This window comes from Adiantum capillus-veneris, chromosome 10 (genome assembly GCF_014529385.1).
Source record: "Adiantum capillus-veneris isolate H3 chromosome 10, ASM1452938v2, whole genome shotgun sequence".
NCBI lineage: Eukaryota > Viridiplantae > Streptophyta > Polypodiopsida > Polypodiales > Pteridaceae > Adiantum > Adiantum capillus-veneris.
This window is the reverse complement of record NC_140940.1, coordinates 82,971,366-82,990,487: the sequence shown is the minus strand read 5'-3', so window position 1 is coordinate 82,990,487 and position 19,122 is coordinate 82,971,366. Positions and strand designations below refer to the sequence as shown.

General features: G+C 45.5%; 1 pseudogene across 1 annotated transcript in view; it reads right to left on the bottom strand.

Annotated features, from left to right (window-relative positions):
* The window catches only part of LOC147449157 (G-type lectin S-receptor-like serine/threonine-protein kinase At5g24080), an 86,253-nt pseudogene extending 70,549 nt beyond the window's left edge, over window positions 1–15,704 (bottom strand). Inside the window, exon 1 of the transcript XR_015189413.1 lies at window positions 15,100–15,704. The product of XR_015189413.1 is annotated as a G-type lectin S-receptor-like serine/threonine-protein kinase At5g24080 (transcript). The remainder of the gene's footprint in view (window positions 1–15,099) is intronic.
* Between the last annotated feature and the right edge of the window lie 3,418 nt (window positions 15,705–19,122).

Sequence of the window (19,122 nt, the reverse complement as noted above, 5' to 3'; positions counted from 1 at the left end):
AACTTTCCTCTTGCAGAAAAATGGGCGCTGATTTTTATGCTGGGAGAGGCCTCATTTCAGCTTTTGTCACAGGTTAAGAGCTATGGAGTGCTTACTTTCCCTCTCATGTACAGTGTGGTGCTAGGAGTGATGCCCTGCACACTACACACTGCTCTCTCTCTCCCCTACGTGCAGTTATGTGATGCCCCACAAGAGGGCTACTCGTTTGACTGATGTACAGTTGTGTGGGTTCATGCTTTTGTGCTGAGGCAAGAGCCTCCTTGAGCAGGAACAGGGGCAGCTAACTGCTACTCCAAAGCAGGCACTGGTGAGGGTCATAACCTCACCGTACAGGTGCAAAATCAGCGCTGTGTATGCGCTGTAAATTCACTGTTTTTCAGCCGTACGGACGCCAGGAACATTGGGAATCGTGCCCCACTGGCAAAGGACAGTTAGGGGATTGTTTGGGGCTGAAAACAGGGCAAAAACCAGTAAATACAGCGTGCTGAATTTACTGTTTTTGGACAGGAATCAGAGGGTATACGACAGTGCAAGCGAGTTCCAGCAGGGGAATTGGTTTCGCGCAAGTTTTGGGGCTGTTATGCTGCCGAAATTTGGCCAAATCAAATGGTATCTAGGTGGATACACGTGAAGGATTCCCAGGACCTTACCTTGTAATTTACCCTCCTAAAGAATAAAGAAATACCGAAAGGGGCGCCAATTTTGGGGCCTACAGGTTGTCGGCATCTGCTCGGAGCATTCTAGCTTCCGAGCCGTGTGTGTATTCAGGTGTTAACTCCCGTCGCAGGTTCTCTTTGCAAAGTGCTCTGTGTGTGTGTTTAAAGTAAAGAATTTCGGGTGAAAGCCAACGCCTACCGCCCCACGGGCCGGTTTCATGGTTCCGTTGCCAGGATATCAATCACTTTTTCCTCAAAGAGTGAGCCTGGATTGTTCAGGGTAAAGACACACAGTGCAAGAACGCGGGGATTACACTATGGCCGACAAGGGGAAGGGAATTATGGAAGAGGGTTCCTCTCCAAAGGACAGGCAGGAGATTCCTATGGTTTTTGAGATTGGCGAGAGCTCACGGCCACGTCAGTCTGTACCTCCTGTCAACGTGAATGTCCCTCCATTAGTACAGGGCTTTATGACAGGGCAACTTGAGGATGATGCGTTTAAGACTCAGTTAGTTGCCGCGGTGAATGTCTTTTCGCAGCTGGTGCAGAATCCGAGGTTTATGGAATTCTTGCAAGCGCCACCAGTGCAACAGCAAAATAGGCAACCTACGCCGCGTACGGAGCTTGTTGAAGCTCAAGCCCAGGTACTTCATGAGGCGCAGGAGGAAAGGGAACACTCACATGTTGCGGAGTCGGGGGCTCCAAAGCAGGTTCCTCCCGTGCTTGAACAGGTGGCTAGAACGCCTATTCCACAGGTCATGCCAGTTCAGCCCACCACCTTTCAGAGCCAGCATGCTGTCTTTGAATGGACAGGGAGCTGGATACCAGGCTTTGCACTCAGTTTTTCCACCACCCACGGTATATCCTGGGTATTTCGGGGGTGGATCAGTGTTCCAAAGTATGGCTGGTTATGCGTCTGGAAGTCAGCCGTACATGCTAGGAACAGTGTTTGGGGGTATGCAAGGCATCATGCCAAACCCCATGTATGGTACTATCGGCATGCAGCAAGGTTTCCATGGCAACCAGGGCCAGTTTGGGGTGCCACAGGGTCATTTTGGCATGGCTGGTTTTTCTGGACAGTAGCCAGATATCGCACCTCTTACGCAAAATGTGAATGGCCAAGGCGTGCCGATCATGCCTAGTACAGTGCCCATGTTGCAGACCATTCCGTATGACAACTTGGGGGCACTAGAGAAGCCGAAGGCTTACAAAGAAGGTGGTGCAGCGGTAAAGTTCAGTACCTTCAGTGGTTTCGAGGACAAGACCAAGGCACTCACTTTCCTCCAGCAGTTTGATACAGCTTATGCGGGAGGGAATTTTACAGAGGCCTCGAAGGTCAGGAAAGCTGCCACTTTCTTAAAGGACAATGCGCTTACATGGTGGACGACATTGTTAATGCAAGGACAGGCACCCGCCACTTGGGTTTACTTCAAGCAAATGTTTGCATCTGCTTGGCTATCAAATGAATTTGAAGCCGATGTCCTGACAGATTGGCACCAACTTACGGCAGCTTCGTGCAAGAGCTTGCTGGAGTACAATAGGAGGTTTTGTAAAGCGTTACTCTCAGTGACCTCCTACAGATTTGTGCCACTGACAGAGCAGATAGAGAAGTATTGTTGTGGGCTGCCTAAAGGGCTTCGTGATTACTGTACAAAGAACAGAGTGGCTACCCTTACTCAGCTTATGGAAGTTGCGAACACTGGTCTTGCCCTGTTGAAAGGAGAGGACAGTGGATTTCCGAGCAGTGATAAAGGAGGGCAGCAAAAGAAAAATTCAGCAAAGAAGCCCTTTGTGAAAACGGCTCCTGATGCGTCACAGGGGTCAGAACAGGCCACCAAAGACAAGGATTCAGCTGGGACTTCTGGAGCGCAGGCAAAGAAACAGAAAAGGAAGCCTTTTGTGCGCAAGTCGCTCGAGGAAAAGAAGGTCCTAATGGCTGAGAACAAATGCTTTATATGCGAGCAGCCTGGTCATATTTCTATAAATTGTCCACAAAGGAAAAGGCCAGCTGACTCAGAGGATAAAGAAGACCAGAAAGGCAAGAAGCTAAAACCCACGGCAGGTTTAGTGCCAGACATGGTGGGTGACAGGCCCAGCACAAATGCCAGTGAGTTATGCAGGGCATGGGGTAAAGTTAGGGATCAGACGGCACTCATCTTCTTTGATCCAGGTGCCAAAGCCAACTTTATCTCACCAGAGTTAGCTATGAAGCTCGGCATCAAAGCTGAAGAGATGGGGTACACAGCAGAGGCAGGGTTGGCATGTCCTGGCCACTCAAAGTGTGTTACTCCCATCATTGGAAAATTGCGTCTGCATATTCAGTCGTATGTGGACACTGAAGAGTTTTACATCATGCCGCTGGAAGGTTGTGACGCCTTGTTGGGGATCCCGTGGATGTTCCGAGTGCATGGAGTCTTGGATGCCTACAACAAAAAGATCATTGTACAGCATAGGGGCAAAACTCACATCTTGGATGTAAAGCTTAAAGGAGAGTCAGTCCCTATTGTATCTGCTTCTGCTATCACTTCTGTAATAAAGAATCATCTTTCTGTGTACTTGATTTTTGCACGTGATGTCTCAGATAGGGATCAGTCAAATTTATCTGTGTTAGATAAAGAAAGGTCAGCATTTTTGCAAAAGTTTAGTGACTGTTTTTCTGATTCATCACCGTCGCAATTGCCGCCAGAGAGACCTGAGGACCATCGGATAGATTTGGTGCCAGGGTGTAGCCCACCAAATAGACCTCCCTACAGGGTTAGTGCGGCGCAGCAGAAAGAGATTATGGGCCACGTTGAGGAGTTATTAGAGAAGGGGCTAATTCAGCCTAGTTCTTCACCCTTTTGCTCCCCAGTGCTCCTAGTGCAGAAGAAGGATGGCTCATGGCGCATGTGTATTGATTACCGTGCGTTGAATAAGAATACCATCAAGAATAGGTTTCCTATTCCTCGCATTGATGATATTCTCGATCGTTTAGAGGGTGCTGCAATTTTCAGCAGGATAGACCTGAAGAGTGGGTACCATCAGATTTGTATAAGCCCAGAGGATGTGCACAAGACTGCCTTTAGAACGACATTTGGTCTTTATGAGTTTCTAGTGATGCCGTTTGGGCTAACAAATGCTCCTGCCACGTTCAACAGAATGATGGACCGGATTTTCCGTTGGCATCAACAGTTTGTTGGAACATTCTTCGATGACATGATTGTGTATTCGAAGAATGAAGAGGAGCATAGGCGTCACTTGACCATTGTGTTCGAAGAGCTGCGCAGTCACAGGTTACTTGTCAATCCTAAGAAAAGTGAATTCTTCCTTGAAGAGATCCACTTTCTGGGCCACATAGTCTCAAAGGATGGTGTAAGAATGGATCCCGCAAAGGTCGAAGCTATCAAGACATGGCCAGACTTGAAGACTGTGCACGATGTCAGAAGCTTCTTGGGATTGTGTTCCTACTATAGAAGGTTTATCAGAAATTTTGCAGAGATAGCATCGCCTCTTCACGCATTGCAAAAGAAAGAGGTCACTTTCAGATGGACCCAAAAAGAGATTTCAGCTTTTAGTCTCTTAAAGGAAAAGTTGACTTCAGATCCAGTTATTGTTTTGCCAGATCTCAGGAAGTCATTTGTGGTCCAGTGTGACGCGTGTGGCAGTAGCATCGGAGCAGTGCTAATGCAAGATGGACGGGTAGTAACCTATGAAAGCCGAATTTTGCAAGGGCCAGAGAGGACTATGCAAGTCTATGAGAAAGAGCTCTTGGCCGTTATTCATGCGCTTTCTAGCTGGAAGCACTACCTCTTAGGTGCTGATTTTGTTGTCCAAACAGATCATCAGACCTTGCGATACTTCTTGACACAGTCAAAGTTATCCGAAAAGCATATGCGATGGGCAAACATTCTTTCCATGTTCCACTTCCAGATTATGCATGTGGAAGGCAAGAAGAATGTTGTGGCTGATGCGTTATCAAGAAAGCCACAAATTTCAGCTGTGTCAATTCCTTATCATCATGAGTTAGATGACATGAAGGAACAGTATACTGCTGATGAAGATTTTGCAAGGATCTTTGAACAGTTACAAGAGGGGCAACATAATGAGCACTACCTCCTCAGAGATGGTTTTATGATGATGCATGGCAGACTTTGTGTCACTAGGCCACTGCGACATAAGGTCATGGAAGAGAGTCATGTCCCACCGTATGCAGGGCATCGTGGCATTGATGCAACAGTTAAAGCGGTAGAGACGTTCTTCTATTGGCCTACCTTGAGGAGAGATGTGGATGCCTTTGTGCGAGCATGCATAGTTTGCCAAAAGGTCAAGTTTGACAGGCAAAAGGCACCAGGGTTGTTACAACCACTGCCGATTCCGAATAAGCCATGGGAAAGCATTGCTATGGACTTTATCTTTGATCTTCCAAGGACGCCAACAGGGAATGATGGTATATGGACCCTTATCTGCAGGTTCAGCAAGCAGGCCCATTTTATCCCTGTCAGGAAGAAGATAAAATCTGATCAGATGGCACGCTTGTTCATGTACAATGTGTTTAAGTACCATGGTATGCCACAATCGATTATCAGTGATCGTGATCCTCGCATGACCAGTTTGTTCTGGAGAGGATTGTTTGAGAACATGGGTACTACGCTCAAGTTCTCGTCTTCGTTTCATCCACAAACTGATGGACAGTCAGAAGAGGCCAATTCTACTGTCTTAGATCTGCTGAAATGCTATGTGTCAGATAATAAGGGCAAGTGGGAACAGTATTTGCCTATGCTTGAGTATGCGTACAATAATACGGTGCATTCGTCTACTGGCAAAGCACCTTTTGAAATTGTTGAAGGCGGCAAAAAAGTTCCTCCCATTTTGCACACAAAGGACAAGATCTTTGAGGCAGATCGATATGTTGAGAACATGGATGAGATGTATAAGAAGATTAAAGTTGCCTTGGAGAAGACTCAGGCAAAACAGAAAAAGGCTGCTGATCGTCACCGTCGTGAATTGTTACTATCACCTGGTGATTGGGTTCTCTTAAGGTTCGAAAAGGCAAGGTTAAAGAAGATGAAGGGCAAGGAACGGCTGTTTCCTAAGCTCAACATGCGTTACTATGGGCCTTTTCAAGTGCTTGACAAGATCAGCGATGTGGCTTACAGATTGAAATTGCCTGATGCGTGGAAGATTCATAATGCGTTTCACGTGAGTCTTCTAAGACCCTTCGTGGGTGATGTGCCAGAAGATATGCCAGTTGAGGACCAGCCAGAAGTTGAGGAACTTGATGAGATCCTGGTACCTGAGCAAGTTTTGGCACATAAGGACAGAAAAGTTAAAGGACAAGTTGCAAGACGTTATTTGGTGAAGTTCAAGAACTATCCGCCTATGGATGCAAAGTGGATGGAAGAGCATGAACTGTCAGAGTCACCAAATGTATTGCAGCTTTACCTTGAAGCCTTTGGGTTACAGCCTACTTATGCCCCAACCCAACGTGTGCAAAGGAGGGGTAATGATAGAGCTAGTACATCAAATGTACATATGAATTCAGTGCCATAGATGGAAATGGCAAAAGTATGAAGGCCTCATTAAGTCATTTGTATCTATATATGTTACGACCTTTCTTGCGGATACATGCGATGATAAAAGAGTGTTGATAGCACAAGATCATCAGTGGCGTGTATTTATGGTATGCAATCGAGGACGTTTGCGATTTCAAGAGGGGGATATGTCACGAGGACGTGGCAGTTATTAACCATGTCACAAAGATGTTGCAACTGCTAACCTTGGTTGTTGGTTTCTTTCCAATGGGGTTTATTTTATTTGTTTTGAGACCCTCTTTTTGAAGTAACAAACGGTCGGACATTGTATGGCCAATGTGAACGGTAGATTCACCCGCAGACGGGAAGTGGTCGGCACTGGAATTCGTATGGTAAGAGGATGTCTAGGCTCAGAGCAAGATCATATAGGTCCCCCCCGTCGCACTTAGCAAGTTGGTGGATACTAGGAAGTGAACTCAATTAAGGCGTAAAGTCAAGATAGGACTACCAACAAAAAGTATCCGACAGTTGGGCCACATTGCACTTTTGGATGCGGTCCCAATGAGGATAGATGGTCAGAAGACCAGTGGGAGCCCAACGAAAGCATCTCCTAAAATTTAGGGAACTGCTATTTTGGGCCGTGAAATGTGTTCGCGTCATTACCTCCGGTATGACTAGGGGAACACTTTATAACTCTGCCGCGAAGTCAACTGACGCGTCGGTTGGGATATTTTTAAGCGGCGAACCCGAAACGGGAAAATGCTTGAAAAGGCGCCAAGTGTCACTTTTTGGTGAACTTTCCTCTTGCAGAAAAATGGGCGCTGATTTTTATGCTGGGAGAGGCCTCATTTCAGCTTTTGTCACAGGTTAAGAGCTATGGAGTGCTTACTTTCCCTCTCATGTACAGTGTGGTGCTAGGAGTGATGCCCTGCACACTACACACTGCTCTCTCTCTCCCCTACGTGCAGTTATGTGATGCCCCACAAGAGGGCTACTCGTTTGACTGATGTACAGTTGTGTGGGTTCATGCTTTTGTGTTGAGGCAAGAGCCTCCTTGAGCAGGAACAGGGGCAGCTAACTGCTACTCCAAAGCAGGCACTGGTGAGGGTCATAACCTCACCGTACAGGTGCAAAATCAGCGTTGTGTATGCGCTGTAAATTCACTGTTTTTCCTACCATAGATACACGTGCAAAGAAAAGTGAATTTTTCCTACCATAGATACACTTTTTGGGACACATTGTGTCAACAGCAGGAGTGCAAATGGATCCGGCCAAGATAGAGACTATCCGTGATTGGCCCGACTTGAGGAATGTCCATGAAGATAGAAGCTTCTTGGGACTGTGTTCGTACTACAGGCGGTTCATACGAAAGTTTGCAAAGGTTGCTTCCCCTTTGCATATCTTGACACAGAAAGGAGTACCTTTCTCGTGGGGACCTGTCACGAGGACGTGGCAGTTATTAACCATGTCACAAAGATGTGGCAACTGCTAACCTTGGTTGTTGGTTTCTTTCCAATGGGGTTTATTTTATTTGTTTTGAGACCCTCTTTTTGAAGTAACAAACGGTCGGACATTGTATGGCCAATGTGAACGGTAGATTCACCCGCAGACGGGAAGTGGTCGGCACTGGAATTCGTATGGTAAGAGGATGTCTAGGCTCAGAGCAAGATCATATAGGTCCCCCACGTCGCACTTAGCAAGTTGGTGGATACTAGGAAGTGAACTCAATTAAGGCGTAAAGTCAAGATAGGACTACCAACAAAAAGTATCCGACAGTTGGGCCACATTGCACTTTTGGATGCGGTCCCAATGAGGATAGATGGTCAGAAGACCAGTGGGAGCCCAACGGAAGCATCTCCTAAAATTTAGGGAACTGCTATTTTGGGCCGTGAAATGTGTTCGCGTCATTACCTCCGGTATGACTAGGGGAACACTTTATAACTCTGCCGCGAAGTCAACTGACGCGTCGGTTGGGATATTTTTAAGCGGCGAACCCGAAACGGGAAAATGCTTGAAAAGGCGCCAAGTGTCACTTTTTGGTGAACTTTCCTCTTGCAGAAAAATGGGCGCTGATTTTTATGCTGGGAGAGGCCTCATTTCAGCTTTTGTCACAGGTTAAGAGCTATGGAGTGCTTACTTTCCCTCTCATGTACAGTGTGGTGCTAGGAGTGATGCCCTGCACACTACACACTGCTCTCTCTCTCCCCTACGTGCAGTTATGTGATGCCCCACAAGAGGGCTACTCGTTTGACTGATGTACAGTTGTGTGGGTTCATGCTTTTGTGCTGAGGCAAGAGCCTCCTTGAGCAGGAACAGGGGCAGCTAACTGCTACTCCAAAGCAAACTGCTACTCCAAAGCAGGCACTGGTGAGGGTCATAACGTCACCGTACAGGTGCAAAATCAGCGCTGTGTATGCGCTGTAAATTCACTGTTTTTCAGCCGTACGGACGCCAGGAACATTGGGAATCGTGCCCCACTGGCAAAGGACAGTTAGGGGATTGTTTGGGGCTGAAAACAGGGCAAAAACCAGGAAATACAGCGTGCTGAATTTACTGTTTTTGGACAGGAATCGGAGGGTATACGACAGTGCAAGCGAGTTCCAGCAGGGGAATTGGTTTCGCGCAAGTTTTGGGGCTGTTATGCTGCCGAAATTGGGCCAAATCAAATGGTATCTAGGTGGATACACGTGAAGGATTCCCAGGACCTTACCTTGTAATTTACCCTCCTAAAGAATAAAGAAATACCGAAAGGGGCGCCAGTTTTGGGGCCTACAGGTTGTCGGCGTCTGCTCGGAGCATTCTAGCTTCCGAGCCGTGTGTGTATTCAGGTGTTAACTCCCGTCGCAGGTTCTCTTTGCAAAGTGCTCTGTGTGTGTGTTTAAAGTAAAGAATTTCGGGTGAAAGCCAACGCCTACCGCCCCATGGGCCGGTTTCAGGACCCACAGAGGTGACTGCCTTTCAGACATTGAAAGAGAAATTGACTACGGGACCTATTTTGACTTTGCCAGACTTGCAGAAGTCATTTGAAGTATATTGTGATGCTTGTGGTCGTAGTCTGGGTGCGGTCTTGATGCAAGAAGGCCATGTCATAGCTTACGAGAGCCGTTTGTTCTCTAGGCCGGAGATGAAAGCACAGATTTATGAGAAAGAGCTTTTGGCGGTTATCCATGCTCTTACTCAGTGGCGGCATTACCTACTCGGAGCGGATTTTACTGTCTTTACAGACCATCAGAGTTTGCGCTACTTCTTGTCACAGAAGCAACTTTCGGAAAAGAAGATGCGGTGGGCGAACATCTTGTCACAGTTCCACTTCCAGATTGTCCATGTGCAGGGACAGAAGAATGTGGTGGCAGATGCTTTGTCTCGGAAACCATTGGTTCTGGCTATTTCCACGATACATCATAGGAGCTTCGAGGATATGGTCGATCAGTATGCCACAGATACAGATTTTGCAGATATTTTCACACGGATACGGGATGAGGAGACAGTAGCTGGATACTCCCTTCGGGAAGGCTACTTGATGAAAAAGACTATGTTGTGCGTTACACAGCCGTTGAGGGAAAAGGTTATGACTGAATGCCATTGTCAACCTTTTACGGGTCACCGCGGCATTGCTACCACCATGAAAGGGGTAGAGAGATATTTCTTTTGGCCGAGACTCAAGAAAGATGTGGAAGAGTTTGTGCGCAGTTGCTTGGTATGCCAAAAGGTCAAGTTTGACAGGCATAAGGCAAAGGGATTGTTACAGCCTTTACCCATACCCACCCGCCCCTGGGAAAGTATAGCGATGGATTTCATTTTTGATCTCCCGAGAACACAGAGTGGTCACGATGGTATCTGGACTGTTATTGACAGATTTAGCAAACAGGCTTATTTCATTCCATTGAAGAAAACAGTCAAGCCGGATCACTTAGCCAGACTGTTTGTGGCCCAGATTTTCAGATAACATCGCATGCCTGAGACGATTGTCTCCAACAGAGACCCCAGATTTACGAGTTTGTTTTGGAAGGCAATTTGGGAGAACATTGGCACGCGGTTGCAGTTCTCGTCATCGTTCCACCCGCAGACTGACGGGCAATCCGAGATTGCCAATTCAGTGGTTCTAGATTTATTGAAGTCTTATATCTCAGATCAGAAGACTCAATGGGAAATATATTTACCTTTGGTGGAATTTGCCTACAATAACACGATACACTCGTCGACGGGGAAGGCGCCATTTGAGATTGTTGAAGGTGCTGCGAAGGTTCCACCCTTCCTGAGCACAAAAGATAAGATCTTTGAAGCGGATGAATATACGCGAGATCTAGATACGGCCTTTGCCAAGGTTCGCAAGACTTTGCAGAAGTCTCAAGAACGAAAGGAAAAGGCAGCGGATCGCCATCGTCGCGACATGAAATTGAAGGAGGATGATTGGGTGCTCTTACGTTTTGAGAAGGCACGCCTACGAAAGAAAAAGGGAAAGGAGAGGCTTTTTCCAAATCTTAGTATGCGATACTACGGCCCTTTCCAGATTACTGAAAAGATAAATGATGTCTCCTTCCGATTGAAACTGCCAGATACTTGGAGGATTCACAATGCATTTCATGTGAATCTCTTGAAACCTTTTAAAGGTGATGTGCCTGATGATGGGGAGCCTGATGAGCAACCCGAAGTGGAAGAAAACGAGGAGATCCTTGTTCCTGAACAGATTTTGGCACATAAGGATACGAAGAATAAGGGTAAAGTCCGAAGGCGGTTCTTGGTTAAGTTCAAGAATTATCCTGCACTTGATGCGAAGTGGATGGAGGAGGAGGACCTAGCAGATACTCCTCAGATTGTGAAACTTTACCTCGATGCTTTTGGTTTAGCATAGTCTACTGCAAATGGAACCCAGAATTCAGCTTGGCCGGAGATCTGGTGCAGTGGGATGCACAAGAGGGGAGTTACTCCACTCCTTTGTCAACAGATGCCTTGATTTTGATACTAGAGTCACTGATGTCTCTTTGAGCTTCAGGGATACTAAGAGCTGACAGTATTCTACTGTATGACTTTATGAAATGGAATTCCTGATAATGATATTGATTTGTTTCTTCGCTTCTTTTGAATGCGGGAACTGATAGACGAAATGACTGCAGCATTTTGGTCTGATTGATCTCGAATAGACATGGTTGCAATAGGGGTTAGTCAATCGGACATCGATGAGGTCCCGACTGGACCTAGATGTGATTGCTAGCTACATTGCCGATAAATCATGGTCTAAGATCCGAATGAATGTTGAATGTCTTGGATGTCCTGTGATGTCTGGTGATGTCCTGTGATGTCGTGTGATGTGATTGTCGATCTCGTACATGTGCTAGATGTGTGTTCCTAGTACGTAGGTACTAACAGTCAGTGTCTGCTAAGACGGTTTATGGCTTTTGTCGGTTTTGCAGGCGTAATCGCGGTCGATTACAATGCTTTCAAGAGGGGGGTATGTCACAAAGTGATGACGTGGCGCACAGCAGAAACCCTAATTTCTGGCTGAAACCCTAAAATTCCTGCAAACCCTAAAATCTGCCAAAAACCCTAATTTGCAGGAAACCCTAATTTCTGGCTGAAACCCTAATTTCAGCAAACCCTAAAATCTGCCGGGATGCTGACGTGGCAGCTGGTACGGAATTCCGGAAATTGCACCGCAATTTGCGCTGACAGCTTTTGGGCGTTGCTTTTTACTCTACGCAAGAGAAAGGAAGAGTGCTTTTTTTTTAACCAAAAAAGGAGAGCTTGAGAGAGAAGAGCTTTTGAGCTATTATGCTTTTAACTGGAAAGCTTTTGGGGCTCTGCTTTTGGGCATCCCTTTTACCTTTAAATACGTGGTGAGGGCTTCACTTCTCAGAGCATCTGGACGTAGAGTCTGAGAGTGAAACCCTAGCCACTCTCTTGTACTTTGATCTGATTAATATAAAAAGAAATACCGAAAGGGGCGCCAGTCTTTGGGGCAATATCTCTAGGCACGGAACTCCGCCGGGCCAGTGCAAATCTATTGTGATCTGTGAATTGTTTTGAAGTGGTTATTTGGCGCTGCTGCGGTTGGAGTGTCCAAGTCTGTTACACCACCGGGCTTTCCAATATTTCCGACGGGCCCGGCGGGATTTTAGTGGGTTTCTAGGTTGCCCTTAACCGGATTCTTTGTGATATTGTTTAGTATAATCATGTAAATGTGTCAATAAGACCTTGTGATCACACAAAATTTGTCGTAATTATATAAATATTAAATCCCTGTTCAAGGCACATATATCTGGAAGGGAACCAATCAGGCGTATCAAAGACACTATGGATGGGCGCGCCAATTCATTTTTGTTGGTCGAATCATGGACAGGATGTGTTCCAGAGTTCATTATCATGGAGTGTTATATTTTGCACGCGATACAATCATAGTTCACGAATGGGGATTATTGAACGTAGTATTGTCTACGGTTCAGATTTTCTACAAAGGCAACCGATGCTCAAGATGGCATTTCTTTCAGGTACAAAGTTGAGGAGAGCAACACCGAGGTGTATCCAGTAGTCTGCAGCTGCCGGGGTGTCCATGGTAGCTTCTTCATCGACTTGGTTTTACTATTGATGTCCACTATGAGCTGCAAAGAGGGTGTTAAAGTTTAGGCATCTCAAGTGAACTGCCCAGTGTGAACCCAGTATTTATTTTGGCTTTTAGGGATTTATTTCGCTTATTTGTCAAAGTCTGGGTAGGGCAATTTACTGAGGTTTCTATATAAGAAACCCTCAGCCCCCATTGTATTATTATCTGCTTTCTCATTGCCTTGGTTGATTGGTTCAGTGCATCTCTCTCTCTCCCATTCTCCAGAGGGGATGCAGCCTCATTTGAATGCATTGCATGTATTTGCACGGGACAGTGGATTATCTGTGAACCTTGGTAAGACCAACCTAATGGTATTTAACACCACGGCGCAGTGGGTAAGGAGGTCCGTCCCCACTTTTACATATGGTCGAGAGACTATGGAGTATGCAGATACATACACTTATCTTGGGGCGGTTTTCAGTGGTCCAGTATTTCCCCTGAGGTGTGCAATAGATACACGATTGACCAGAGCCTATGTAGCATTGGGGAGACTTGAGAGGATATGTTCGCAGGTTAAGTTCCAGGAACCCCGCACAAAGCTTTGGCTCTTTGACACTTTGGTCACTTCGGCCATGCTGTACGGAGTGGAGATATGGGGCCCCTCAGTTGATCATCATAGCAAAGCTGGCAGTACTGATGGATGGAGATGTATGGAGAAGCCCTTGGTGTCTATGATTTCTCAATGATTAGGGTCAAGGCCTCAGTACCACATGACATTATTAGGGCGGAGCTCGCTGCTCCTCCATTGGTAGTGGAGGCACTCACTCGATCAATTTCATTTATGCATAGCACTTGGGCTCTCCCTAGAGACAGATATGCTCAATTAGCACTAGAGTCTTCGCGACAGCTGGCATTGCAGGGAGATAGATCATGTTGGGATGTAGAGATGGCATCTTGGTTTCAGATACATGGCTTTAGTGTGGATCGCTACCCCCATTTCAGTACTCTTTGGATGCACCCTCCATCTCCCTCACTAGGGCAGCGATTACCATGCTCATCAGACAGGACTTGATTCAACTGGATACGAAGAGGACATGGATACAACCTACACATGAGCTAGGTACGAAGATGACATTCTATAGAGAGCATCTTCTCCAACTCACGGAGAATGGTTTTGTGATCAAACCAAGATTCATGGACACTCATCTATCCCACGGGATACAATCTGCTATTGGTCAAATACGCACATCCTCGCATCAGCTAGAGATCGAGACAGACAGATTTAGAGTACCCGCTGAGTCGAGGATTTGTCAGGTGTGCCAGATAGAGCCAGAGACAAAGCTACATTACATATGTTACTGCCCAGCATACTATGAAATACGAGGCCGCTTGCACTGTCTATTCAGAGAGGGTTTTGGGCCACTTTCTAGAGTCATGAGATACCAGGATCAGAGATGCCTTGGAATATACTTACTAGAAATTCACAAACACAGAGAGGACCTCTTGAAGAGGGGCACAACGAGAGAGATCCAGCAACAACGGAAAATTACAGATTTCTTTCAGTCACAGGCAGAGAAGTCCGAGCAGCTCCAACAGCATAACAACACTAGAAGCACCAGAGGCATACTGCTTGATCGGGCCATAGAGTTGGGGTGGTCCCGTCGCCCACGGATGAGGGGGCCCTCTCGACATCGACGCAGATTGCGACAGAGGATCCATACCATATTGGCACGACATAGGAGCCGTCCCGACAGAGTGCCTACCTTGGAGGAAATTGAATCTCTATAGCCTTTTGGATACTGATGTATATGTATATGATGCCTCGACTGTCAGAGAGCTCCATTAATGTATCAACTCACCCTTTGTATTCTCTTTGTATCAGCTTTCACCCCACCCCTACCCACTATTTTTTTTTCAATTCTTTGTACTTTTTTACCCAGACTTGGTATTAAATTCACCACATGTAATCGTTTGGTCTCATAGATCATTTTGGCCTTTTGAAGACGTTAATATTACATTTCATTTCATTTGAGTACGACAGTCGCAGAGACAGATCACAGACTTCTTTGGATCGAGGGAGCCAAGAAACCAACCACCAGCACAGGGTTGTACCCGCATTCATACCAGAGGCACCCTCATTGACCAGGACGACTGAGCTCGGGAATAACTGCCAATCCTCAAGTTGCCATATTTTGATCTAATTTCATGTGCTTCTTTTTGTAATGCATGAAGATTTTTGTTAACAGGGAGGGTATCCATGCTTCTAAAGCGTAGCCATACAGCTACTGATGGGAAAATAAAAAAAACTAGTCCTTCATACGTCTTTCCTATGGTACACACAATTGTATTTGCACTAATGAAATAGAAGTATGAACTCGGTAGCAATGGCATATACCGTCAATGACTTGTGAGGAGTAAGAAAAAAAGGCAGCGAGTTCCCGCTTGGAAAAGTCTGAGCCACCACTCGTGCCAAACTCAGGAAAGATGGAGGCAGCTGCAAGAAAGGAGGAACGGTTGTAAAATCCAGTTGCAGGACATTCTGATCGGAGACGGTTGAAGAAAAACTGGTCGAAGACATCATTCATTATAAGAGAAGAGACCGCAGTGTTGTCGCTTCCATTAATGCTTCGAGAGCTTGAACTGTTTGCTTGATCTGGGCACAGGCTTAAACATCCGGCCCCACAGAAACCTGTGGTGTTTCCGCAGAATCCATATTGGCTGCAACATGAGCCATTTGGGCATGCTTGTTTGGTCCCACATAAAGTCGCCTCACCATAGGGGTGGAATCCAAGCAGGAAAATGATGGTGATAATTGGGAAGTTGCCGCACTGCATGATAAGATATTTCTGTGTATGAGAGAAATGACAACATGCAGACTGAGAGCTTGATGCCGAAATGCAGCTCGTGAAAGCTCGACTTTCTGTATCTCATGTAGCTCTAGACGCTTTCTATGCAAATCGCTCACTCACTTTCACACACACACAGACACAGAATACCGGTCCAAACCTTTCAACGCGCCACAGAATCCCGTGAATGAGTGCGCCTTTGAGCCTTGCAGTCACATCTCGCTCCCCAAGGTCGCTTGACCACCTTGTGCTTCAGTCAAGGAGCCTATACGCCTTTCCTCCGTACCATCTATTGGTAGCTTCGAAATGTTATTCAATGAATCAATCGTTATCGAGATTCCTCCCTAAAAACCTTCTCTCTCCGGAGATGATCACCCCAAATCAAGCAAAAGTCACCATGATTTTTTGGCACTTGGAAGGCCATAGGGTTTTAGGTGCAAGATTGTTGCAATGCTCAAGCCGTTCAATATTCTTGTTGGATGACTGCCAAGTGTTAGGTTTACTAAAGCTTCATTGGAACGATTAGCAAACCCTTTTCGTGCTGCTCCTGGCAAGTCTTGTCCTTTTTGCCTTGCTCCTAGCAAAGGAGGTGGCGTGTGCAGCTAATCTCATCCTTTTTGTGTTGCTCCTAGCAAAGAAGGTGGCGTGTGCAACAGGTATGAGTCTTTTCGTGCTGCTCCTGCCAGAGGACGTGTCGCAAACAGGTGTTCGATACGACAATCCTGCTTGTTTAATGCCGAAGGTGGACGCCGCCTGGATCGTTTTCAAGATTGTTGAATCGCATGCTTTTACAGGCGACTGCATTCAATGGCGCCGTTGTGTAGCCTCAGGTGGTGAGCGTTGTTCGTGTTCGTTCTTTATGCTTGAGAGCACGTGTTGAAAGACACCCCGAAATGTAATGCTTCTATCACTACAAGAGGCTATTCATATTAGCGACGCTCAAAAAAAAAATTCCCGGCGTCGTTATGAGCGTCGCAAATTTTTTTGTAAATTTGCGACGCTCATAGCGACGCCGACTGGGCTAAAAAAATAACAGAGCGCGCCCAAAAACTCAGATCTCAGATCTGAGTTTTTCGACGCCCTCAAGCAAGGAGCAGGTAACGCTCTCCCTCTCTCTCTCTCTCTCTCTCTCTCTCTTTTTCTTCTCCACACACACACACACACACACACACACGAGGAGAGGAAGGAGAGCCAGGTATGCTCCTTCCCTCTCCTCACTCTCATGTTCCCTTCCCCTCTTTCTCTCTCTCTCTCTTACACACACATACACACACATAGTGTTTTTGAGAGAGAGAGAGAGAGAGTACAAACATAAACAAAAACGCACACACACATACATAAACAAAGAATGCACACACACATTGAGAGAGGAAAAGAGAGAGAGAGAGCATGCATAAACAAAAAACGCACGCATTGAGAGAGGAAAAGAGAGAGAGAACATGCATAAACAAAAAACGCACACATTGAGAGAGGAAAAGAGAGAGAAAACATGCATACGATCCAAAAAAACGCACACACATTGAGAGAGAAAGAGAGAGAAACTAATTTAACGTCGTAGGAAACTAATTAAAATTAAAAGACCTAAAGATCTAGCCGACGAGGAGTTGAACTCAAGACCTATTATTCAAGAGGGAAATGGCATAACCAATCTATCATACTTGGCATGGGTGATAGAAAGGTTATATCATTTATCTCTTTTTATTGGCACACACATCCACACACGCGCACACACACAAGAAGAAGAGAGTTATAACGTCGTAGGAAACTATCCTAAAAGACGTTACAGATTAGGTTAGATGTAGACTTACGTTAAATTAGATTTAGGTTTATTTAAGTTAAATTAGATTAGATTTAGGTTTATTTTTAATTAGATTTACGTTTATTTACGCTAGATTTAGATTTACGTTATATTAGATTAGATTTAGGTCTCCATAGACTGCGATGCCTGCATGAAGCGGGTGAAGAAAGCCCTCAATGGAATATAGGGTATTGCTGCCTTCACTCATGGTGGGCTCCGTCGATCCAAAAGTACTGGTGAAATGTCTTCAGAAGATAGGGAAGAAGGTGGATCTTCAGGACGGCAAGAGTCACTACATCCCCGACACAATGACCATCTAAACAACCTCTAGTCATTCAACAGCAACTTCAAAGTTAGTAACAAGAGCAAGAACGGTCTAAAGGGCCAATTGCTGTCGTCAGATGTGGATGGAGATGAGGCAGCGTCACCGCCGGAAGTTAACTCTCACATCTTTAGTGATGAGAATGCCAACTCTTGCCGAGTTATGTGAAAAATTATGTGTTAAATCAGTTTTAAGGTTCTTATAATCCCTGTTAGTTTAGTTCTTTGTTTTTAATATAACATAATTTACGTTAGATTTAGATTTATGTTATATTAGATTAGACTTAGGTTTATTTAGGTTTACCCACACACACACATACACACACACAAGAAGAAGAGAGTTTTAACGTCGTAGGAAACTATCCCAAAAGACGTTAAAGATTAGGTTAGATGTAGACTTACGTTAAATTAGATTTAGGTTTATTTTTAGTTAGATTTACGTTTATTTAGATTTACGCTTATTTACGTTAGATCGAGTCCACGCAAGAATTACTTACGGTTTAGGGTTTAGAGTTAGACGAACAGTGAAAAGATCTACTGTGAAAAGATGTTAAGATGCTGTGAAGTGCTACAGCTAGAGAAGAGGCAAAGGGGTTTTGTCCAGTACATGCAGTATCATGTAGACGTGGGTCTGTAGATTTCTTGTACCCACAAATATAGGTATTGACCAATAAAGACGAGATTATAACCCGGTGGTTCTGATCTCCGTGCACCTCTAGACCGAGGTGTGCGGGGATTGGACATGACTAGAGAATGTGAGGTAAAGAGAGAGAGAGAGAGAGAGAGAGATAAGACGAAGAATGCCAATAGAATATTAAATTTGTTGTCCAAGTTATAAGATTTTTATCCTCATTATGACTAGTGACGAGGATGTGGGACCGTCCAACCGAAACACCTATCTTTCAACGAGGGTCTTATGTCCTTGTAATCAATGCAAGCATGCTGTGCGACGACAAGACGTGTTTCTTTGCAGCACGTTCGTGAATTTGGCGAGTTCGATCCATCTATTATAGATCGAGTTGTTGCCAATTATAACTCGTCGGACTCTGACGCTGGCCAACAAGCAGCAATCTTGCAACCCAATAGACGTGTTCGCAGGCGCTTTGGTCAAGCAGCATATGTGAGGTCACAAGATGTAGCCTCTGACAGCTCGGGGGATGATCATGCAGAGCACATTCCCAACGAGGCAATGTTTGAGCCCGAGATTGATGAAATGATCGAGACGATCATGGATTCAGAAAGGCTTATCTATGATGATATGAAAAGTGAAGCCGATACGCCATTGTATAATGGAGCACGTATGTCTAGATTGAAAGCACTCCTGGTTCTTCTCAACATGCAGGCAAAGTTTGGATGGAGTGACACTAGCGTCACAGCGCTTTTCAGGTGATCTATTACAATTAGTTTACTTTAATAAAATTCTAAATGTATAATGATCTGATAGATTTTTACA